General features: G+C 37.2%; 1 protein-coding gene across 2 annotated transcripts in view; it reads right to left on the minus strand.

Annotated features, from left to right (window-relative positions):
• MAGED1 (MAGE family member D1) overlaps positions 1-10,177 on the minus strand; it is a 94,029-nt gene extending 83,852 nt beyond the window's left edge. Inside the window, exon 1 of one of the 2 annotated variants that reach the window (XM_063083512.1) lies at positions 10,132-10,177. The gene's annotated coding sequence lies outside the window, so the exon portion shown is untranslated. The remainder of the gene's footprint in view (positions 1-10,131) is intronic. The other variant, XM_063083514.1, reaches the window with a different exon arrangement.
• Between the last annotated feature and the right edge of the window lie 2,452 nt (positions 10,178-12,629).

Below are 12,629 nucleotides of genomic sequence, written 5' to 3' on the forward strand. Positions count from 1 at the left end.
TATTAGTGACTTCCAGGGGCTAGGGGAGTAGGGAATGGGGAGTGACTGCTAACAGGTATGAGATTTCATTTGGGGGTCGTAAAAATGTTCGGGAATTAGATGGTGGTGACAATTGTACAACCTCATGAATATACTAAAAATCACTGAATTTTATACCTCAAAATGTCAAATTTCATTTCTTCCCTGCCCCCCCATGGAGTTGCTGGCATGAGTCAAGAGAACCTATGAAAAGCTTCTGGTACAGGGATACACAATGCATCTTCAATATCCAAGTGCATCCTTATTTTTTCATGGCATGGTGTATATAGAAAATGATAATATCGTGGCATATTGGGTGAAATGGAAGAGGCTACTCTTCCAGAGGGCTAAGGTGATAAATATTATAGCACAAATTTAATCATTTGTGAAATTATTCCTTTCCACCTGCCCTCTTTCCCTACCTCTATTAGACCATGGAGTGGCCTCTCAATTGTCCATTACTTTAGTTACTTTCCAAACTCAAGGCTAGATGACACACCCAGTCAGCTACCTACATGGTCTAAATGACCACTTGCTCTCTGGTCCCACTCAGAGGATTCCTATCCATTGCCAGGTGAACTGCTATTTTTATGTCAAAATTCAGTTCTTAACGTAGTCTATTGCAGGAAGCCTTCTCTGAGCCCCTAGGATGGGTTAGAGGACCCTCCTCCATGTTTCTACTGCCACCACCACACCCTAGTTTCTCCTCCATCATAGCACTCCCTGTTGCAATGTCTATGTCTATCTCACCCACCAGACTCAGTTGAAAACACTTTTTTTTTTTTTTTTTTTAAAGATGACTGGTAAGGGGATCTTAACTTTTGACTTGGTGTTGTCAGCACCACACTCTCCCAAGTGAGCTAACCGGCCATCCCTATATAGGGATCCGAACCCATGACCTTGGTGTTATCAGCACCACACTCTCCCAAGTTAGCCATGGACCAGCCCTTGAAAACAATTCTAATTCAACTATATAACCTCATTATGCAGCAGAGTCTAGATTAGTACATATTTACTTAATTGACTGATTAATTAATTAATGGTCTAACTTTCTTAAGGCTTCCTATCAATCTACTGTTCTCACTTGTCTCCTACCACTTCTGACATTCTCTGTGTACATTTTTTTCTCTAACCTTCTCCAACTCCCTCCTTTGTTAACTCACAGTTCTTGTCTGCTGGGGCTCTAGAAAAATATTTTTCTGATAATCAAGAAGGCAAATAGAGGGAATAAAAAGTAGCAAGCCACACCCCTTTGATCTACCATTTCACTGCTCTCCTTCCCACCTGGAATCTTTCCTTTGTGACCTCTAGAAAAATAAGCTTGCCCATATTCTTCAGTGATTTATACAACACTCCCTTCACCTCCTGGCCACAAATGAGTTCTCTCCCACACCTCTAGTCTCCAAATTCCCAACTGATAAACCACAGGACACTGGTATGCCACAAACCTGTGTAACATACTACTCAAGCAATATCTGTCAGATGGATGGCCTCAGGCAGTTTGGCACATAATGCAGAGTGTAACATGCTGTAAAAAATAACAGGGTTAGTGTGATGTCCAATTGGCAATAAAGAAATAAGACAGGTTTTCTGGAATAACTTTGTCTTGTGAGTATGTAAGGGGCTGTAGTCAGGGTATTAAACAGGTTTAAACAAAAAAGCAGCCAAAGGATAAAAGGAGGTCAAGTGAAGAGCCACAATAAATATGTCACTGTTTTCAAAGATTCTTAACACTTACAGAGATATCAAAAATAATAATAGAAAAAAGTAAAAAAGCAGTGAACTAAAATATGAAATAAACATCTCCTCACTGTAAGTATGTTTTAAGATTAGTGAAATAATTTAAAAATATAGTCAGGTCCAAGAAGTACATTTAATGCTAATTTTAATTAAAGTTTGGAATTATTTATTGTTCCATCGTTAGTTTTAAAATAAAAATGAATAATACATACTATGTTGCACATCTTTATATCTGTGGTTACTAGAACATTTTGTCAACTTTCTGAAAATTGAAAAACTCATACAATTATGTTTCAGTCATAATCAACTACATACATGCCTTTCCTTGAATATGTAAAATCTCCCCACCCCTTCCAGTTTCCTCTGACTGGAACATGCTTCATAGCTCCTCCACCTTCATACCTCCTTCTTCTCATCCAATATCAAGCACCATTGCTCCTTTGCAAAGCATTTTCAGATGCTCTTTCTGTGCTCCTACAGCCTGTCACCCCATTTGCCCTCCAACATAGTACTGTTCAGACATTGTCTATTTACTCATACCCACACTATGAGTCTTCTTCAAGCACAGGAGACAGTCAGGTTTACCTTCATATCCCCTGTGCCCAGCATAAAACTAGATACACAGTATTAAGTGTTCTATAAATTTTTGCTGGATGAATGAATACATAAACAAATGAAAGCCATGTTTAGCTAATTTTCAATGGAATTCTGGTGGAGTCATTCAAATGTATGCAAAATAGCAGGGAAAAGGGCACAACAGAAGGTCAGGTAGCATGACTAAAATAATAATAATCCCCTGAGTACTCACATCTTGATTTGTCCTTTTATTTATTTTATTTTTTTGGTGGTTGGCCAGTATGGGGATCTCAACCTTTGACCTTGGCGTTATAACACTCTAACCAACTGAGTTAACCAGCCGGCTCCGCATCTTGATTTCTAAATACCACTGCTCACTGAAAAAATACACGGTTCCTGGCAAATGGCTGATTCCAGGGCTAGGCCAGGGAGTGCACATGATGAGTCTAAAATATCTTATGCCAGAAAGCAAATAAGCCAAAAAGGACTAATGAGATCATCTTAAAAGAACACAGGAACCAAACAGAAGGGACTCCTAATTTCTAAAATGACAAAGTTTAAGCATAAAAAAAAAGGAATGACCACAATGAATTGGTACACTTAAAATACATAAAAATCCATGAGTTCCTAATGATATTAAAGAGAACAATGGAGGTCACTAAGAAACCAATTCATTACTCTGAAAATTGATAAATGAAAAAAAGAAGCAGCAGCATTTATCCTGACTCTCTTTCATAAAATGTTTCAGGACCAAAAAAGATGAGGAAAAGTTCTTTATAAAATAATTCCAGTTGGGCCGACCCCATGGCGCACTTGGGAGAGTGTGGCGCTGGGAGCGCAGCAGTGCTCCCGCCGCGGGTTTGGATCCTATATAAGGATGGCCGATGCGCTCACTGGCTGAGCGCGGTACGCCGGTCACAAAAAGACAAAATAAATAAAGAAATAAATAAATAAAAATAAAATAAAATAAAATAATTCCAGTTAATAATGCAGAAGGAATGAAAGAATTAGACATCACTATTTTTCAACCACTACTGAAATAATGAATCTAGGCAAGTATCATCAATGGCTGCTTAAATTAATAGGAGAAAGGTTGGCAGGAGAAGGTACAATGCAGGGTGCAGGGATCAGGTGAACACAACACCTGAAATGACAAATCAATCCAAGCATCAGTAAAAAAACGATAAAACTAGACATGATGAAATGCAATAGAAAATATATAGCACTGCCTGAAATGATTCTTTCTCTTGAAAAATAATTGAAACAATCTAGCCTCTAGTTCCAAAATGCCAATGAACAGGAAACATGGGAATGGGAAAACAAAATAAATGTGAATCAAGGAAGCAACCATCTAAATCCAGAATATAAGACATTCTTTAGATCTAGTGACTTAGTTTCTCTAATTAATCAATGGTCTTGTAAGAGGGGGGTCTTTGGAGGGACTTTATAGGAAAAGAGATGAGAGAGAAAAACATCCAGTCGCAATAAATGGTCCTTTTTTGGATACTGACTTAAACCTACCGTAAAAAGACATCTTTAAGACAATCATGAAAATTTGAATATAGATTGAGTGCTATGGTTTGAATGTGTCCCCCAAAAGTTCATGTACTGGTCTCTCCACAAAGCTCATTCCAGAGTGACAGAAGAAGCATCTGCCCTACAAAAATATTGGGGGAGCTGAACACACCTCTCAGCATTGGACAGATCATCTAGGCAACAAATCAATAGAGTAACCATTACTATTTCAGAGGGAGAGAAGAAATCTAGGGTTATCAGAGGTGGGAGGAGGGAGGGAGAGGTGAACAGGTTGAGATTGGAAACCGGGCATGAAGAATAAGTACAATTTGTAACTAGTAATATTGATTTGATCAACATTTGTCAACATTGAACCCTGAAAATATGTATAATCAATTATGATTCAATAAAAATTTTTTTTTAAAAAAGGAAATCCAACTATGGTATTGAAAGGTGGGGCCTTTAAGAGATGATTAAATCATGAGAACTATGCTCTCATGAACGGATTAACCCATTCATGGACTAACAAGTTAATGGTTTAATGGATGATCAGTGACTAGACTGGGGGCTTTATAAGGAGAGGAAGAGAGCATGTGGAAATTACCCAGTTATAAACAACAGAAAATGGACTAATACACTGAGTATTAAATGATGTAAGTAATTATTGTTAATCTTATTAAGTATTATAATGGCCTAGTGGTTACTTTATGCACCTATGAGTTAGGGATGCATAGTGAGTTATTTATTTGTGTAATGACATAACATCTGGGATGTGGGGGAAAAAAAACAAACAAAACAGGTGAGAATAATAGATAAAACACCTTCCCAGCAGTTGACCCAGGTTCATTTCCCAGCCAATGCACCAAAAAGAAAAAAAAAACAAACTTTTTTTAAAATGGATAAAACAAAATTGGTAAAAAAAAAAAAAAAAAAAAGGCATTAATTGTTGAAGCTGGGAATGGATACATGCATATTTATTTTACTATTTCCTACTTTGAATATATTTAAAAATTTATGTAATAAAAGAAAAAAGATACAGAAGCCAACATGAATGGGCTCCTACTGGCCAATGACTGGACAGTTTGAGCCACAGAGGACATAATGACTGCAAAGTACTAAATATATAAATAATCACAAGTTCAACAAAATAGAGAAAACTCCACCAATAAAATCTCAAAAACCATAACAATACATTAATCTAGGTTGGACACTGGTCTTCAATATCAGCTTTTAAAAGCTTGTTGGGGAAAAATAGAAATTTGGAAAGATTAGGTATGAGATCGGGACAGCATGGTGCTAACACCAAGATCAAGGGTTTGGATCCCTGTACCACTCAGCCACCAAAAACAAACAAACAAACAAAAGATTAGGTATGAGATAATATTAGGGAATTATTGTTAATTTTCTTTGGCAAGATAATGTCAATTAATTATTTATAAAATGTTTCTAGTATTAGGAGATAAATGCTGAGTTATTTAGGGGTGAGGTGCCATGATACGTGCTCCCCAAATTGATCTATTAAATGGTATCTCAATCAAAATACCAAGAAAAATTTTTGTGAAAACTGACAGCTGTTTCTAAAATGTATAAGGAAATTCAAAAGACCAAGAATAACCAGGTATTATTAAAGAAGATGAACAAAACTATAGGAATTACAAGTCAGGCACAGAAAGAGAAATACCACATGTTCTCACTTTTTTGTGGGAGCTAAAAATAAATAATACACAAACAAACGGGGGGGGGCAGGGAAGAAGACACAACAATCACAATTCCTTGAACTTGTTAAGACAAGTGAACAGATATGATGTTGATGGGTGGGACGGGGGAGAGGGGAGGGAGGAATCGGTAAAGGGATACGAAAATCAACTACATTGTATATTGATAAATTTTTTTTAAAAAAAAGAAAAGGTATACTGTAAAATTACATTAAGACAGTCTTATTCATACAAGGAGAGACAAATAAACCAAACAACAGAATCCAGAATCAAACCCACATATATAACTCAATAAACTGACTTATGAAAAAGATGACACTACAAAAGAGAAAGAATGATCTTTTCAATAAATGGTTTTGGGTTGATTGAATGCCCATTTCAACAACAAAAAAACGAACCTTTACCCACATCTATACCCATACTGACAAAATACATAAAAATCAATTACAGATGGGTCATAAATATAAACATGAGAGATTAAACAATAGCACAACATAGGAAAATAGCTTCATGATCTTGGGAAAGACAAGGATTTCTTAACCAGGACAAAGGAGCACTATCCATAAAGAAAAGATGATTAATTTAATGATATTAAAATTGAGATATTCAGTTCATCAAGAGACACCATTAAGAGATTCAAACTGCAAGCCACTGAGATTTGCAATACATATATTCTACAAAGTATTCACATACTTAACATAGGAAGAGCTCCTATGCATCAATAAAAGAATAGTCTAAGAGAAAAAGTAGTAGTCAAAAAACTTGAACAGGCACCTCATAAAAGATATCCAAATAGCTAACAAACATATGGAAAGGTGCACATTCATCGTTAGAGAAATGCAAAATAAAGCCACAATGAGATAAATTCAGCAGTCATAACCACTAGAATGGCTACCATTTTTCTTAAAAGGAAAAGACAATGACAAATGCTGGTAATATTCTAGAGCAATTTGAACTCTTAAAAATGTTAGGATTGTCTTAGTACAATCACTTTGGAAGTATCTACTAAAGCTAATCATATACATAATCTATAATTCAGTAATTCGACTCAGTTACATGCCCAACAGAAATGTGTGCATATATCACCAAAAGACATGTACTAGAATGTTCACAGTACAATTTGCAAGCCAAAAATGGAAACAACCAAAATGCTCATCTACAACAAAAAGGCTAACTATATTGTAGTGTATATTCATACAATGGAATACTATAAACAATTAAAATAAATTACTACTACACCTAATAACATGGATGAATCTCAAAAACAAAATTTTAAGCCAAAGAAGCCAGATACAAAAAAATGTGTACAAACTGTATTATTACATTGTTATCAAGTTCAAAAACAGGCAAAATTATTATATAGTGATAGAAGCCAGGATTGTGATTAATTTGGAATTAAGTTGTGACAGGTAGGAGACACATTCAAGATCTTTCAGATGCTGATCATGTTCTGTTTCCTGATCACAATGCTGGCTACACAGGTGTATTCACTTTGTGAAAATGCTTTGAGCTGTATACTTATGTGCACTTTTCTGCACGTATTTAAGTTTCCTTAAAAATGGGGGACATGGGGAGTAATCACAATTTAAGGTAATGGGCATGCTGATAGTACTGATCTGGCTATCACATCTTGATCACAAGTGGTAACCATCAGCTTTGTACTCCATGAATACGCATAACCAATAAAACTAAAAATAATAATAATAATAATAATGCCTACAAGTCTTAAATGGTTCAGCCAAAATAGATACATCAAAAAATGGATGGATGGATAGATAAAGAAAGAGAGCGAATAAGTGAGCAAGTGAACTAATAAGGCAAAAGTTAATTGTCGAACCCACATTCAGTATAAAAGTATTCATTGTATTCTTTCAACTTCTGCTTGTTTAAATTTTTTATTTAAAATGTTCTGGTGCCTCTCAGCTCTTAATATTTATAACTAGGGAGTAATTCGAGCACCTGATATAATCTGACTTGTAAAAAGAAACATAAAAATGAAATTTCTATATGCAGATTATGACTTATAAAATAATAAAATAAAATATTCTGTGTATTTTCTATTTCTCACTAATAAACAGAGATAGACAGAGAGAACCAGACCAGGACCAAGTGTCTGACAGACCTTAACTCCATGAACTGCACCACAGTTTAGCAAGTTACTATAGACCTCTGGGTCTTGGTTTTATCATCAATCGACAGTGATAATACTGACCTTAGAGGGTGGTTTTGAACAATAGGGGAGAAGCTGTATTTAAAAGCTTGTCTGTTGCAGACAAGCACTGAATTCATTTCAGTTTACCATACCAAACATTTATGGTCAACATATTATGAATGCACAGTGATGAGATCAGTGAGAGAGGTAAGCAAATATGCTGTAGGACAGCACACAATGCACTAGCAATAAACAGACTGAAGATGACGTGGAGATAGTGGTAGAGATATGTATTCCTAGAGGGGCTGATAACTGACAACTCACCTAAATGGTAACAAGAAGCTAGTCAGGAGGAAGAGAATATGGAGAATTTATGTGAATGGATCAGGTTATTTGAGTATGCGGAGGGTTGAATTAATACTATGCAGGAAAGTGACCACTAGGGAAACACGGGGGTGGGGACGGGAGTGTAGGAAGCAGAATGAACAAATGCAGAGACCACGACAGGAATATATCCTGTTTTCCCGCTAATATCTGCATAGTTTGTACCCTCATTTCCTTCAGGTCTCTGCTCAAATGTCACCTTAGCAGTGTGGGCTTCCTGACCATCCTATCTAAAATAATGTAATCCCTCCCTATCACAACGTATTATATAGGTATGATATATACACTTATCGTCTGTCTCCCAGCTGTGTTGTTTAAAACTTTTTGTTTTCCAGGGCCGAGCTGTGGCGCACTTGGTAGAGTGCGGCGCTGGGAGCGCTGCGATGCTCCCGCCGCGGGTTCGGATCCTATATAGGACTGGCCGGTGCACTCACTGGCTGAGTGCCGGTCACGAAAAGGACAAAAAAAAAAAAAAAAAAACTTTTTGTTTTCCACTGTTGTAACCCCAGTGCTTAGAACACTGTCTAGCACATAAAAGTTATTCAATAAAAATTACCAAACGAATGAGTAGATTGATGGATGCACAATGGATCGAAACTAATGTAATGATATTTAGATGCTGTGTAATAATGATTTGAATAGAGAATAAAAAGACATCAGCAATACCCTCTGAAAAAGTCCCTAAATGTTTTGGTGTCATGAAATCTCTGCCTTATTGTTTATTCTAAAAGAACTGAAAATTATACCTAGCCTAGAAAAGAGAACCACCCCCTTATTCTGATAAGCGTAATACACTAGTTACAGGAGGAGAAGGGAGTAAAATGCTTCTTCAAGGAGAACATCGGTTAAATTCCTCTTTAGAGTCTGAAAAACCCTGATCCTAACCATAAATTTTAGGATCGTTTGGATAAATAAAAAATAAATTGTGATTATTAGCTAATGTTCTCACAAAATAACTTTCACATAACAAATGGAACAGAAAAATATATTTCACATTGCAACAAACGAAAAAAAGTTTACATTACAACAAATAGATTATATCATACTTGCGAAGCTCCTAGGAAAAATCTGCCAACTTGCTGTCCAGTATTTGCTACCAGAGACCAGAAAAGGATTTGCATTACAACCTCAACTCACATGAAGTAGATTTGCAATTGGATGTCATTTCTGTCAACTATCTCTTCTCTAAGAGATTTTACAGCGGACGGAAAAGCTTCCACCCTCTGAAGCTGACACCAGGTGATAGGTAAAACCCACTGTTTGCTGCCCCCTCCCCCAAATTTGGGGATTCAGTTTTACATCAACATAAAAAACAAACGCAATAAGTAGAGGGCTGAAATCAGTGCAATAATATCTAAATGATGTGTAATTTTGTTTTGAGTAAAAAAATAAAAGGACATAATTTGAACAAGTTCCTATGTCTCTTAAGGATCTAAGATTTCTGCCTCTTTGCTTATTTTTTAAAAGAAAACAAAAAACAATAGCCTTGACCTTGAAGTCACACCTGGTTTGGTAAAGTATATAATTTACTGGCCTCTGGAGGGGGACAGGAAAGACCAAACGTCAGCAGGGGGAGTAAAATACTGGGGTTGGAAGGAAAAAGAAGGAATAGAAGTTCAGAGCGGGAGAACGGGCTCGCAAAATGTCTGAGGCTAATACGTTGCAGGGTGGAAGGTGCGGGTGAGAGGTAGGAAAGAGTTCTGAGGTAGAGAGAATGAATGTCCCAGGCTCAGGAAGACCGAAGAAGAGGATCCGGGATAAAGAGGAGAGGTGAATCACGACCGGGATCAGGAGGATTAAAAGAACCACAAGAGTCAGGAGGGGGAGCGGGTGTGGATCTCCCATCTCCGGAGGAAGAGAGAGAAGAGAGTGAGGCGATGAGAGACACGGCGTCAGAAGCATCCTTCATACATTGTATGAATTCGGGGATGAATTCTCCTTTTTTCCACCCCATGCTGAGGCAAGTTAAGCTTCCCTGGAGTGTACAGGGATTCGTTTCTGAGAATTACCAGCCCCCTTCTTTACACTCACCTTGACGAAGAAGGCAGCCACGATAGCTTGACCGGAAGTGCTAACCTCTTTTGTTGGGCGGAAGCTTTAGACCCTGCAGCCTCCACCCACTCGTTCACTCCCATCAGCTTCCTGTGCCTCTCTAGCAAGCTGCAGTGCTTTATCTCATTGGCTCTCTCACCAGATCGGAACCTGCATAGTGATGTAAACCGTCTGGGAGAGGGAATCCGTTAACTTTTTACAAGTCCTAGCTCTAGTCATCCCAGGAACTGCGGTATCTCTGCCAAACCCCACATGTACAATTTGTCACCTCGCTTGTTGATTCGCTTTAGAAAGATTTCCCTTCACCTTAGTCCCTAGCAACGTCATTATCTCTGTCTGAAATGTCTACAATTACATATTTACCGTACTGGTTTACTGTTTCCTAGCATACTGTTTTGAAAAAGTTCATTTTTATTAATGACATACTGCGATTTCAAACTTTTTTTAAAAAAATCTAAAATCACAATCATTTTTGTCTCAAAATGGTACCAGAGAGTTAAGATGCCATATTCAAATGAATAAAGGTAGACTCATTTAGAAAACATTCCTGTATACTTACATATTCCCCAAGAAAAGGAAGAAAATGAAAACTGTACAATGTTTTAATAAGAAGAATAACCCTTACTCCAGTTAAGAACCTTCAGAACAAGTTCAATATTGAATTGCTTATTGCCACTTCTTCCAGGAAGCCCTTCTGAGCCCAAAATCTGCATCACAGTTATCCTCTTTAGTGGTTATTTTCAGTCAGTCCACAAGTATATACTGAGAACCTACCATGTCCCAAACACTATGCTACACCCAGAGGCACTCACTAGGAGCCCACAGCCTAAGGGCTAAAAGTGGCATTTAAACATATAAGAGCCTAGCTGACCTGACCACATATAAGAGCCTAAAATAGGTGTTTATCAATGTCTGTTCAATGAATAAATGACCAAAATGTGGTCAGGGCAATGAAGGGGTCTAGCATAAGGTTCTAACTTTTGCTGGTATTTTTATAGTTTATTTCATCAATTTCACTCACGTTTTCTCATTCAACCAACAAATTTTGAACACCTATTCATTTCAAGGTTCTGTTCCTGATGCTGCCCGTACAAAGTAGAATAAGACACAGTCCTAGATTTCAAGACCCTCCACCCAGTCGGGGAGGCAAATGCATAAACGACTATCAGTGTTATAATGTGATAAAAAAATTATTAGTAAAGAAAAGACAATGTAAAAACTATGGTTATCTCATAGACTGATGAATCCTACAAACCTAAAAGAGACCTTATCTCTTATAGGGTGCCCAGTAAGGACTTGTTCAATGTTTAATAAATGATTGAATGGATGGCTAAGGGGGAAGAATGGCAGTGGAGTTGAAGTACAATTCGAAAGGAGCAGTGATGAGAGATGAGACTGGACAGGTAAGAAGAGGTCAAAGGGGCAAGGAGCTTGTATGCGATGTTATGAAGTTTGAGTTTAATTATGAGGAAAACAGCTCAAAAAGAATTTTAAACAAGAAAGTGTGTAGTAATGTTTATAAACCAGAATATAGAAAATAGGTCATACTAGTGCAATCCTGGAGGTAGAGAGGTTGGTTTACAAGCTACTGGAATAATCAATGAATAAATACAGAAAATAAGGGGCTTACACAATTAAGAATTAATTGTATTAGGGAGTTTGGCTAGAGAAAAATAGGCAATGGATTATCACAAATCCAGACATTGAAACCTGAGCATTTTCCTTGAGTCTCTCCTCATTCAAAAAATGTAATTAATTCATAAAACAAATATTTAATGAACAGTTCTGGTTCTGAAAAGATTTTTGACTGAATCTATCTTTTCCCTACTGATATGAGCAGCTGCCACAAACAATACAAAAAAAATTTTTTTTTTCCTGCAGCTTTTCTGTCTTCCCTTTTGGTGATTTCTTACTGAGTTTGACTGCCCCCAACTTAAAGATATCCATCAATCTCAGCTTTGAATATACAAAAATATAGAAAAGGAAGAAAGGAAGTATGAGGAGCTCCACAGACCCTCATCCAAGGGAAACAATCATAACAAAAATTACTTTAACAAATTTTAAGTCTCTGGAAATTTCTCTAAGGGCATAGAACATATGAAGAAACATTTATTCAAGAAAATCTAAATTTTAGTAAGATCAGTGAGAGTCTGTGTCACTTGAGCTACAACCTGCTCCATTCTTCCTCTGTCAAGGTCAGTGTAATTAAAGCTATAATCTGGGTGGGTGTAGTCAAGATGATGTGGCTTTCTCTTCCCCAATCTCCTAGTCACGGAGTCTAATTTCTCCATAGGATGGGCAGACCACCAGCACTAGTATTTCTCATCACCCCGCCGCTCCCCTGCCAAGCTTCATGTTGCAGAGCCTGAATTCGAAGTGAGTGCAACTGAGAGGCCCAGGGCTCTTTTTCTCAACCCAGACACCACTTGTAGGGTAGAAGCTATATATCAGGCACGGCAGGTCACAAATAGTGGGGT

The sequence above is a fragment of the Cynocephalus volans genome, chromosome X (assembly GCF_027409185.1).
Source record: "Cynocephalus volans isolate mCynVol1 chromosome X, mCynVol1.pri, whole genome shotgun sequence".
NCBI lineage: Eukaryota > Metazoa > Chordata > Mammalia > Dermoptera > Cynocephalidae > Cynocephalus > Cynocephalus volans.